Source organism: Bactrocera latifrons, unplaced genomic scaffold (assembly GCF_001853355.1).
Source record: "Bactrocera latifrons isolate USDA-ARS-PBARC rearing strain unplaced genomic scaffold, ASM185335v1 scaffold_29, whole genome shotgun sequence".
In the NCBI taxonomy this organism is placed as follows: domain Eukaryota; kingdom Metazoa; phylum Arthropoda; class Insecta; order Diptera; family Tephritidae; genus Bactrocera; species Bactrocera latifrons.
The window spans coordinates 1,753,077-1,766,611 of NW_017536518.1; the positions used below are offsets into that span (position 1 = coordinate 1,753,077).

Below are 13,535 nucleotides of genomic sequence, written 5' to 3' on the forward strand. Positions count from 1 at the left end.
TTATTATATTTCAAATAAAGATTGATGTCTGGTTCAATGAATGTTGTGGAATGATTAGTTAAATTGAAAATATCAAGTAAATTATTATCACCTAAAACAAGCTAGATTTTAAGACTTGTTCATACAAAAATTTATCAGTTTAGTCAAAGTTTATTTCTTTATATTTTTGCCTAAAAAATAATTTGTTGAGCAAAGAATTTGCATTAAATGATCATTTCGCCAAAAACTCAACCCATATCGTTCCGCAACCACCGTATTCACCTGATCTGGCGCCGTACGACTTCTGGCTGTTCACCAAGCTCAAAAGACCGCTCCGAGGACACCGTTTTTATACGATATTCAGAGAGCGAAGACGGAACTGAAGGCCATCCCGGAAAGTGACTACAACCAGTGTTTCGAAGATTGAAAAATCAGTTTTCATAACGTACTACATCTAGTGGGGATTACTTTGAAGAGGATGAAATTGATTTGGAAGAATAAATAAAGAATTTTCAAAATAAATACAATATCACCTTATTTTTTGGGCACAGGTATTTAATCATAAATTTGTAACTAAAGAGAAGTTTGAATATTTATGCATTCCTTTAGCTATGTATATTTAACAAAAAATATTTTTCTCTTGAAAAGAAAAATGAAAAGATTTTCCATATAAGCACTTAATTCCACACGCTGAGTTTGAATCTATGCGTTATTGGAACCGATACCAGTTACATGAGTTTAGGTGTTTCAAAAATTCATTTTCATTGTCTTATTAAATTTTACAACACCTCTAGAATACTGTCTGAAAATTCCAAGTTCATCCGAGTAATAGTTTCGGAGATACAGCCTTGAGAACTTATGCCCTGGAGGCTAGCCTGGCTAAGTGCGCCGTCCTTAAACGCATTTTTCACGAAACAGTATTTTTAAAGTCGGTGGGAAAGAGTTCTCGAACTCTACTCCTCAACCGATCGTCATTAAATTTTAGAAACAACTCTTGGGCGATGGATTTTTACGATTACAACTATTTAAAAAAAATGTGGCGAAATGTTTACTGAAAATTTAACTTTTTTTTTGGTAAAAATTTCTGCCGAAAATCCAAACATCTTCTTTTCACGGGGTCACCGGAAATGGCTTCGCAATGTCTGAGTTTAAAATATTTTTTTTGCAAAAATTTCAGAATTTCTTTGTTAATAGCGAATGTTTGTACCAATAAAAAAAATTCTACAAAAGACATCTTGGACTTACTTCAAAAACCCAAACTCAAAGATTTTTACATATTTATAGAGATTTTTTAAAACGCTTTTAGCCATAAAGAATTTTGTCTCATAATTTTTCTTTTTTTTTTCATTTTTCGCATTAAAAATTTTTTCTCTGTGCACATTTTTTGTAAATACTTTTGAAAAATTTTGGCCCTAAAGAATTTTGTGTAATGAAAATTTGTTTCACTAAAAAAAAAATTTTTTTTTATACTTTTGGAAAAGAATGGATTAGTGTCCTTATAAAATGTTTAATACATATTTTCATAAACATTTTTTAATACATTCCATTAAAGACGAATATTTCAGTTGTCTGGCATTAAGTAGAAGTACATACAACTAATATATATTTAATGCTATAATTTCGCTTAATATTAGACAAAAACCCTTTTCGACTTTTATTATCAGAGTCTAATTCTTTCTACTTTGACATAGATTATTATTACCTAGTAGATCATAAATTAATAATGCGTTTCCATTCATATGGCCATAGGTGCACTTTTTAGCGCTTGATTGAGGTAACAGGTAACAGGCAGCACTTTTTGTCACTTTAAAAATCGAAAGAGTTGCCAAAATACGCCAACATGTAATAGAATGCGATCAAAATAAATTTTTGTGTGAATATTCATAATTCTGAGATTTGTATATAGACATATATGTTTACAAATATATGTATGCAAATGCCTCCATGAATGAAACTTATCTTTAGAGTGAAAAAGAATTCCGCGAACTATAAATGAATTAATGAATTCCAGCACACAAGAGAGCAAGATAAACAAATGTTGTCATACCGGCAAAGCGAAAGCTCTATATACATGAAATAGTGGCAAGTAGTGAAATCTAAACCACACCACTACACTAACCAGCTGCTTGGCGCTTGCTTTAAGCGTCGCTCTTTGGGAATGTTGTGGAAGCTAAACTAAATAAACGTAAAAATGTGGCAAATCTCAGCGAATCCGATAGCGAACGTTAAGCAAAACCAGGAAGCAGCACAGACAAGTTGACTGGCAGCGGGCAGCTAGCGACGCCTGGCAGCAGAGGGTGAAAAGTGAGTGCGAAATGACGCAACGAAATTACTTAGAGCTGCTAAAATGAAAGCAAAAACAACAACACAAGGAAGAAATATATATATGTGAGTGTGTATGTGTGATAAAATAAAACGGCCGCCGTCTTAAGCACTCAAGCAAGTAAGACGACGACGAGTGACTGTATGAAGATGGTGGTTTTGGTTGCTCATACGCCATGGCGGGAGCGCACAAAACACTGTGTTCCTGCTGCCGCTGCTGCTCACTGGCATTGTCAGAAATGTAGGTTATATGGAAAAATATTAGCTTTAGCATGCTCGAGAGCAGCTAGAAGATGTTGGCTGGCTGAGTGAATGGCTGACTGCCTGCTTGGCTGCTACAAGCACCAAAATCACAAGCGCATAAAAAAAATTTAAAAAAATATGTAGTAAAAATAGAAAGTAAAAATAAAAGTTGCTAGTTTATAAGCGCAAAGTGCTTCCAAGCTTGCCACAGCAGCCGCACGCTATTATACACTGACACACACACACACACTCTCATGGCTTGTTTGGATGTTTGCCTGCAAATAAGTGGCACACAGCTGTTGGGCTGGCGGCTAGCGGAGATTGTGTGTTTGTAGTTGTTGTAGTGCCCGTAGAAGCAGTGGAAGTTATAGAAGAAACCGCAAACTCGACAGTTTTTGCCTTTAAGCAAAAATAACACTCACCAACACCACTTACACAAGTGACACCGACACACACACACATACGCACGTGGCACGCAGCAAGAAACTGTAAACTGAGTAGCATGAAAATTGTTGGTGGTACTTGGGAGAAAATGCTGCACGAAATTCCAAACGAAATATGTATGCATGTATATGTACGTACATATGTGTATGTATATGGTTGCATCAATGCAGCAAGCTGGCAAAATAACTGTGGAAAACGTCTCCGTTTCGTTTCTTAGCAGCATGTCTAGTGCATAGCAGGAGGTCAACAAGAAGTAAATTTTCTATGCAGTGGCAGTACGCAAAATAAAAGTAAAATAGAGGCTTAGAAGTTGGCATATGTAGTAGGAAGTAACTGCCGCATTTTTAATTCATGTCAGTGCATGACATAGCGCACGTACAACACACACACCGAAATTCTTAGAAATAAAGTTGAATATTTACTTTTCTTCAAAGCAGCTGCTTTGTATTCCTGGCCTCACAGCAACTCCCAACTCCCAGTGGGCACTAAATTCACTGCTTTACTTTATACTTTCACTTGATAACTTCGCTCAGCAAATACTTTTGTTTAACTGTAAACATTTATGCTCGGGTATAATGTGACTTTCAAAGCATTTTCATGTTTTACGCAACACTCACTTTTCGCATCAAAAAAAAATTTGCAATTTTCTTGTTAGAAAAATATAAAACACCAACAACAATTTTTATTGAACTATGCACTAATCAAAGCTAATTTCATAATTATTTAGAAATACCATTGAATACTTGTCATTTATTTCGTGGAGTTTTCTGTAAGCGCACAGCGCGTTCATGCAACGACAACACTTTCACTACACAAACACACAAAAAAAGCACAGCTTGCATGAAATCGTAGCATCGAAATTAAAAAAATTGCCGACCGTCAAATTCAACGTCCATCACGCATCTACTGCCAAATTCGGCAACGATTTCTCTAATATGCCTTCACATGCACGGTAAAGGCATCACGCGAGCGCGATGACGACGCGCACGACGACCTTAATGTCTCGGTAGGATAAACGACGAGTACTAGGAGCGTTCGGCAAGCACCTAGTGAGGATACACAACCTGGCCGAAATGCAATAACGCTCGCAGGCTCAAACGAAATTTTAGTATGGCATAGTATCCGCCACTCTTTGTGACATCGCAATTTGTTGAGGTTGGCTTGGCGTCTCAGAGCATCGCTTACACTCGTAAACAAGCATTGGCGCCCGTTAGTTTCGTTGGTTCTCACATACACACTGCGATGATTTCGAAAAATTCGAAATTCTACTTTGACCTGTTTGGAAATTTCGCAGATTTCATAGCGCGCTCTCTACTGAGCATAATATTGGTTAGTGCTCTGAGAGCTCGGTTTAGAGTACAATCGGTTTTCGAAAAATTTCTGCTCGCATGTCTCATTCGAAATGAGTTTATGTGTATTCTGGTTGAGTGCATAAAAATTTTATTTTGTGATGTAGAGTAAATGAGCGTATAACAGTTTCAAAGTTGAGTTAATTTTCATTTGTTTTCATCTCCGCATCTTCACCAAAATTATTTAGAAATACTTACTTAGATCTGAAAGATTGCAATATCTTTCATAAATTTATAAATTTAAAAAAGTTTAGTTCACTTTTTTAATCGGTCCTGAATTTCTCAATACAATTAAGTCCATTAGTGTGGTAATAAAATGAAATGTAATTTTAGTTTGTGTATAGCTTTTTAATAGGGGTACATATTAGTCCTTATATATACTGACAATTTACCCAAACATTTTAAAATTTAAACTTACAAACCCGATAAAAAAAAAGTTGTTTTCATATTCTGGTATGATCTTAATAAAGTGAAAATTAATTTTTTTGAAGTTATAACACATAATTTTAGAGCTATGCACGCTTTCACAATGCTATTACTAAGTCTTAGCGCTCAAAATACTTAGTTTCAATATGATTTGAGGATGATGATGAGACCAGGGGTAGTAAAAGTCTTGTGACCACAACTACATAAAAATGAATAGACTATATAAGGACGAGTCTTTGAAGTACCCTAACATCATAGGAAATCATACCATGAAGACATTTTTTGGAATTTTGGATATTTATGATAAGATAATCAAGATGGTTATGGGAGCTCCATATTACAGAACAGAAAAAGGAACCACGACATACATTTTTTCAAAACTCTTAATGACTTTAAATTTTCAATAAAAACTCTAAAAACTATCAAAAGCGTCGATGAACACACTAGTTTTTTTTCTGGCCAAGGCTTTGCTAGAATTTCCGAGTATGCTGTTCAGATCGGATCATTATGCTTATAGCTGTCATCGAAACTGACCGACTAAAATCAGAATAAAGATCATTTTATACTATTTTATGATATACAACTGTGTATGGTATGATAGTTTCGGTGCTGCCGAGCTTAGCATTTTACTTTTTATATACAAGTATTAACCATCATTTAACAAACTCTACATATTATTCAACCTAAGTTGCTTTTCGTTTGGCCGAGTTTTAAAGCGAAAGCGTACCAGTTCTTCAGCCAGATTAGTTTTAATTTTATTCTTAATGAGTTTCTACTATAGGTTGCATATTTTTTTAGTCTTATTGTGTCACAATATCTTTTTTGATAAGAATTGTGAAAAAACTTCACAAAAATTCGGAACCTTTATGGATGATCCAAAGTACTTCTTAGGACATACAGTATCCTCAATAGATCCCTGTTCCAAAAAAAAAATGTTATCATTCGATTCTTCTTCAATTCTTTGCATTATCATCTTATTGTATATTTAAAATAATGGTATTCCGCATTACATTTTCCTTAACTCCCAGAATTACTATGTACCGGTAGACACTAACCCCCATATTGCGCTTCTACTGCATTTTCCAACACTTGCACATATTTTTACATGGAATATATGAATGCATATTGCTTTCAATTTCGTCAAACAAAAACATCTGTGGCATTTTAAATAAACTCCACCTGAACAGTAACTAAGTAACTGTCATTCCGTACCCTGACAATACGCAGCGTTTTCACTTACTTTTATTTTCGATTCATTGCTTTGCTTCATGCGCGAAATTTATTGTTCTACAAATAGTTTATGCTCCTTTTGCCATCGCTCCGTGTTGCAGCATTCGCTTGTCATTCCACATTCAATTCCAGTTGTTGTCATATTTTCATATTTACTGCTTACACACACACACACACAGAGACGCACAGACAAGTGTGATGATGTCGTTGTTGTTGTGCACGTTGTCGTTTGTCTTTTGGTTGCATTGTTTTCGCGTAATTTTTGCAAAACTGTGTGTAAGTTGACGAGACGGTTGGTTGGCGTTCGCTCGTCGTCGTCGTCATCATTTATTCGCAAGACGCAAGACGCAAGGCGCTATGCATAATTTACAAGCTCTTGGCAGAGGTGTTGCACCGCAAGAGCAACGGCGAAATTGCCAATTCAAAGGCGGGGTGGCAGGCAATGACGTTGAGGAAGTCAGTATGAAAATGCCGGCGTAAACGCATTGACACCCGTTACTTATGTAAATATTATACATCCATACACATATGCATTCATACGTACATGTAATAATATGTACATGAACACATACACACTTATACATGAATACATATATGTGTAAGTACATATATAATCATAAGTACATATGCACCACATACAATAGATGTAGCTGCATCATCGCAGCGGTGAACTTGCAACACCCTACTCATTTTGTAGCTTCATTTTGCATCTTCCTATTGCCTTTCTTTCCCAGGTTGTTGACATTTCGTTATAATTTTGACTTTTCAGCTGCACGACAGCACTATGATTGAGTTACCCAATACTCATTGTTTGCCCTGCGCCAGCCGCTGCTTTTCAATTTACAGCTACTTTGAAAACGAACAGCTGTTTGCTTCTAAAATTACGTTTATGCAACGAAGTGCGAGCGAAACCGTTATTTTACTCTCTCTGCTCGTGCGCGTGGCTGCAGCATACAAGAATTCTGTGAAAATACTGGTAACAATAAGCGCATATGTGGGAATTAATCAGATATATGGTAATGTATGTAAAAAATTTCCAGATAAATCAGATCGGAATATTTATTTCAAGACCGTAGCTGATCTAAAAAGGTACTAAAGCTTTATTTTTTATACTCTAATATTGCAGAATTGGGATAATAAAAAGAAAAAAAGAATATTGGGACAGCGTAAACATGGTAGTCCAGAGCTGACACCGCTAATGCGGTCCGTCGTACTCCGCAAGAAACAACCCGGGATTTTAACAAGATCCTAACAAAGAGTTAATCCTAATTATTACCATATTTGTTGTATAAAATATATTTTGGTGTAAAAAATTATTGGTTGCAGACATTTGCCTAACCTACGTATATTTAATATCGTGTATAATGTTGTCAAAAAATTAACACTAGAATGAATTTCTTTCCCATTTATGGTGTTATGGTTGACAACCCCAAAAACCGAACAAAGTGGACGTAGGCTTAATAAAAAATGGTGCATTAGAACACGCCTTCATTATAGAACGATATTTGCAAAATAATGAAAGCTTGGCGCTCTCAGTTTGAAATTTTTATACACAATTTGATAGGAATAGAGTTTTTTAAATATATGAAAAGAACCATTCTACCTGCACCGCATGTGGTCATTGTAGGTACCTCCATGTAATTGTAATTTGAATTTCGCGGGTAAATGATAGTCACAAGTTGGTAGGAGGCTATTTTATTACTATGCAAAGCATAACTGTGATCTATGAACCAGTTTCTTTAAGGCAGCATGCTTAACTCGGTACAAGTCAGTAATATCAAACAAAGAATTTGTCTAAAAGTACAGAATCGTTGCGAATGTTGGAAATACTTTGATTCAGTTTTATCAAAAACACAAACCTACTAGACGATAATCCACCTCTTCAATTGATGAAAATATTAAAAAGGGGATTGAAAAATGTCAGACAGGTATTAAAGAGACTTGCACGACTTGTCCCGATAAATCTGATTTTTTCAATAAGAGTACGGTAAACACCACTCTTTAGACCTGCTTGGTCATGCGAATTCCAATCCCACATTCATAGAGAGCATTATAACTGCCGATAACACAAGGGACAGCCGGTCAATAAAGAGTTCTATTTGGCCGTATTGAGGCATTTGTGTGTGGAAGAACAATTCATAGAATTTACACCATGATAATGCACCATTGCATCGAGTCACCATTGTGACCGAATTTAAAACCACAAGCACAATGAATACCATTGATCAACCACCGTATTCACCAGAGTTGGTTGCGTGTAGGTTTCTCATGTTCACCAAACTGAAATCGTCACTTTATTGAACCCGTTTTAATTCGATCGAAGAGACAAAACAAAATTCGCTGAAGGAGGTGAAGCTCATCCCAAAAACTGTTATGTTTTATTCACATTTTCCGAGTACATTTTTGGCACAATGTAATATATATTGAGTGGTACATGAATCATGCTGTAAACACGCACTGTAATATATTTTTTTTAACCCATTCATTACATTTCTGTTTTTATATTTTTGCAACCAGTTGCTACAGAGTATTATAGTTTTCTTCACTTAACGCCTCATCTATATATATATATAAGATCAGGGTGATCGCCTGTGTGTCCGCCCTCCGGCTATGCAAGAGAAAACAGAATATCGATGAAACTTGGTGTGTGGGTTCCTTAGTACAAAAAAAAAGTCGAGTTCGTATATGGACGTAATCTGACCTCTGCCACTCTCACAAATTCGTCATTAAGCGAAAACATATAAAGTGCCATAACTAAGCGCTTAATTAAGATATAAAGCTGTAATTTGGTACAATTTGCTAGGGGCACCTGTGGGCAATTTTTTTTTAAAAAGTGGGGGTGTCCCTGCCCTCTAAAAAGGTTAATGTACATATCTACTAAACCACTTAAGCTAGAACCAAATAAAGGGAGTAAAAATGGTGTAAAAACTGCTACCAACTGTGTGAAATGGATGGATCGGAGGATAACCCCGCGCACTCCTTCTATAACGATACCATCTTCGAGATGGTATAAAAAGGCTTTAGGGCAACAGGTCTGAAAATTGTAAGATGGGCGTGGCACTACCCATTTTTTGGTGAAACCCCATATCTTAATAGCCTACCAAACGGTTTCGAGATGATGCGACACTCTCCTTACATCCTTATTCCACATTAGGAAAATGAACGTACTTCCCTTATAGCACAATTTTAAATTCCACTTAATTCGTTCAGTTTCCAGTACACAAATTAAGAGGAAATTAATATACGGTATAAAACTTTCCACGAATAATCTTTAGTGTGTGCCACCTTATTGATCAAAAATTGTTTAAATCCAATAAAAACTGTTCGAGCCCTTAGGTACCGAAAACCTCGGTATCTATAGTTAACTTTTGATCGAAAATGTCGGTCAATGTGTGATATATGTATATAATTGAAATTAAAGGATAATCTTTCCCTTCTAATAGCATGCCTATATGTGAAAAATAGGTTCAAATCGGACCAATACTTTCCTTGGCATCCATATACTTAATATAAAGATTTTCGAGCTTCGGGTTGACTTTGTGCCGCATATTCGGTCCATATGTGAGATATCCCAATGAAACTGAGATGGCGTATTTTAATCATGCCTGTTTATCTTGGAAACTTGGCCTAACCCCTATATAACTAATAGCAGGATTTTCAAATATCCGGCTGACTTTATGCTACGTCTGTATATTATTGATTTTACACCTTAAATTATTTTGCAAGTTGCACTTAATTACAAAATTATTTAATGCGGCCTGAAGGGTTGAGGTCGAGATTGCCTCAATTATCGATATCTCAAATAGAAAAGTTTTGCGGTTTGTTTTTAGATTAGACCTGTAGTATACATGGATAGTAAACACTACATATTAACCAAGTAAATATTAACTTGTAACAAAAAACTCAAATAATAATAGTTCTAGTAAATATTTTTACTTCATTGCTTTTAAAGAAAAAATTAGATCTACTTATTTTAAATCAAAATCACCAATCACAACATTTCATTGCCACAAAGTAACCAAGCATAATTATACTTGCACGGTATCATCTCCAAATTTCATTCCGACACAAAAGCCTTGAAAACAACACAAAAGTTAAGCAAACCAATTAGCCTTAAGAGAAACACAAAACGAAATTATAAATCATATTATCGCGGCAGACAAAAATTGTGAATGCTCATTAGCACGCGCCAAAGTGAATGAGCCAAAGGTAAGAGCAGTTAATTCAATACACCAGCTAATTTGTCTTAGCAGCGCGCATATCGCCATAAACCGTAGAGGAATCAGATAAAAAGCGCTAATGCAACACCGCAAATGATTAGAGGACACCGTCTGAGCGTTGCTAGTGCCCATATGTGAAGTCTAATTAATAATTTCATTAATATAAACTTTGTTACCAGAAATTAATGAATTACTTAGCAGACTATAATTATATGTATATATGCAAAGAGATATCACAGAGATGCCAATGCAAAGTATGCGTGTGCATGTATAAATATACCCACAAAAACCACACACGTAAATGCGTCCAATTGTGCGCGTGAATGTGTGAAAATTCAAACGCAGTCAAACCGATACTCATAATCCCCAAATAAATTCAAATACAATGTTGCTCTCATTAAGCAGCGGCTTCAGCGCCCACAAACGTGCTATACAACTTCGCAGATCCCGTCCCACCAGCTGCTGCTACGCACGAGTTGCGCCAACACCAAGCACTCGTGTCGAAGACAGTCGACAAAACAGCAAATAAATAAACGTAAATGAGGGAAAACGCAACAACACAAGCAACAGCTAATACTTCAGCATTGGTTGAATGGGCGCACGAAAGCATGAAGGACATTTGAACGACGGCGGATATGAATAAGCGAACAAAAACAAACAAGCGGATGCGAATGACCAGCGAAACAAACAAATAAACAGAGCGCAACCAAAATCCAATCAACTAGAATGAGCACCAAAAACAGCACAATTAAGTTCATTATAAAGAATCACATTACCACAACGAGGAAGAGCTGCAAAAGCTGCAAAACTACGAACAAAAGCAATAAAAATTTAGTTATATTATTGAGTGAAAGTTGGAGAGTGCTTTGGCAACAAACACAAAAAATAAAATAAAACAAGGAAACTAAAACAATAAACAAATCACATTTTAGCGAAATATTGAAGCGGCAAGGAAACGGAAACAGCGAAGCTTATCAATATCTAATGGACGACATGGCGTATGCGTAACATCAAATTCATTGACAAGCAATGTGCGTATGTGTGTGTGGCAAAGTCAAAAAGTGCGGCTGAAATGTTGTGGTGCGTACGAGAGAGGAGCGAATTGGTGGCAACATTAAAGCGCGAAGCAATCGGCCGTTCTCCAGCACCACGCCACCAACGCCGCCACGTTATTATAATAACATCATCGATATGATAATCTTTGCTGGTTCCATGGCTTCACGTGGCATATCAGCTATGCGCACACTTGGTATCAAGCATTTGTGCGACGGCCACCAGCCAATGTCGTGGTCATGGCGCAACAACTTATCACCACTCTAAACGTATCGAAAGACAATCATATCGTAATTTCGAAAATCCTCTTAGCACAACATTTCCGTCATCAATACTTTGACAAACAATGACCGGACAGTGCATAAAAGTGGCGAAAGAAGCGCTCAACATTGGCCGCTGCTATCTTCTACTGTCGCTCGTAGACACATTGTCAATGTTGGTAATGATAATATTATTGATAGGTTTGACTATAGGCAACGTGTTTGAGCTGCTCAACAAGCTCGCAAATATAGTTTTTACTTATACGAATATATATAAGTAATAGATAGTCATATAAATACTTATGCGCTATTAACTCTACAAGCATTCATGCCACATGCTACTCACTCTACTGTCTTACTGCGCCAAATAGTTGTGACTTATGCTAGCTTTGGTTTACTCACACATGTTGGTGCGCCACCACATCGGTAATGGCTTATGATTTCAGGCATGTGTTCTATATTTTGTTTCGTCTTATCTTCTGTCAATTGGCTATGGTGGTGTTTGATTTTATTTGACTGCTTTGTCGGCCACTAAGCACCGATTTGTTTAAGTGTCTCCGCTAAGCCATGCATTATTATCACTATCACAGCGTAAATTGGCTCATGATGGTGTCTATAAATGTTTATCATATTGCGGTAATTTGGATTTTGTACACTCATATAATATGCTGAAGGTGGCATGCAAAGCGAACAAAATTAAACTAAATTAGAATTTTTTCTACTTCTTAAATGTCATATAAAATGAATATTGATTGAAGTTTAAACTGATTACTCTTGAAAATGAGTTAGATATGATTAAAAACTTGTTAAGCAGTAGTAAATCTATTTTCATCGATTCGTTTGCCTGTGAAGCACATTGCCTGAAAACAAATAAGACTATATTTACTGCATAAAAATTTAAAATAGATAAAGATGCATAAAAAGACACAGAAGCATGCAACCACACCAACTGATTTTAGTACATCTGGTTCGACATCTAGAAATATAGTGTCCCGAAAGTAATAGGACTGAGTCGATTTAAAAAAATTATTGAACTAGTTGTTACAATTCTGAAAAAACTTTTCAAAATAGGCACCACCTTCTGCGTGATTTCAGCGCTGCCAGCGCGATTTCCAAGCATTGAAGGCGTCACGGAAGGCATTCTCCGGAATAGCCTTGAAAGCCGCGGCGTTTACTGCTTAGATTCCCTTTGTCGTCTCAAATTGCCTCTTTGTCACGGCATCATACTCAAAGACCTATGCCTCGTCCCCTGTGTTGACGCTTATCGAAAATTGGTAGTCAAATTTTCTTAGCACACTTCCAATTGCCACAATTTCTGCTTGTCAGTGAGCACTTTTGGGACCAACTTCGCGCGCACCTTGCACATGCTTAAACGCTCCTTCCCAATTCCACAAACCACAGATTTTGATCATTTTAACATCTGGGCAATTAAATGAATACTTAGTCAATGGTCTGAGTGGTGCACACGAGTCACACTGTAGGTGTTTGTCGAAGTCGCAGGTCTTCCAAAACTGAAGATCGGTCAGCGACCTCTTCCCAATCCTTCAAAATGGCCTAGTGCCACCAGAACATACCACTTCTTGCTAAAGCAGCATCTGGGTAAGCCAGCTTGATCATATCAAACATCTCTAATGTAGATTTGCCGAGTTTCACACCAACGACGCTACATTTTTAGCTTGTACCGCTCGCAGAAACACGTCGCGCGAAAATGTCTGTGCTGTCTCTTCAATTGCTCGAAGATAACTGACCACCAGCCTCTCGTTCGTTAACTAAGAACGCCCTCCAATTCCGAATCCAATTGGTGCGCGTACTCCCCAAAGTACAGTCGCGCCGGAAGAAAATCGGTCCTATTACTTTTCGTACAAAAGTGTTTACTCGCATTTACAACATATCCATGACCATATACCAGAATAGATAAGATTTCCTTATTTTATATTAATTAAATATTTAAACGACGCTAACTTGTACTTTAAATACAATTTTGTTTAGTTTGACGTAAATTGACACCA

At 36.6% G+C, this 13,535-nt stretch overlaps 1 protein-coding gene across 2 annotated transcripts in view; it reads right to left on the minus strand.

The window, feature by feature from the left end:
* LOC108970219 overlaps positions 1 to 3,877 on the minus strand; it is a 209,182-nt gene extending 205,305 nt beyond the window's left edge. Inside the window, exon 1 of one of the 2 annotated variants that reach the window (XM_018935490.1) lies at positions 3,722 to 3,877. The gene's annotated coding sequence lies outside the window, so the exon portion shown is untranslated. Of the gene's footprint in view, positions 1 to 3,410; positions 3,682 to 3,721 lie in introns of those variants that run through there. The other variant, XM_018935492.1, reaches the window with a different exon arrangement.
* Between the last annotated feature and the right edge of the window lie 9,658 nt (positions 3,878 to 13,535).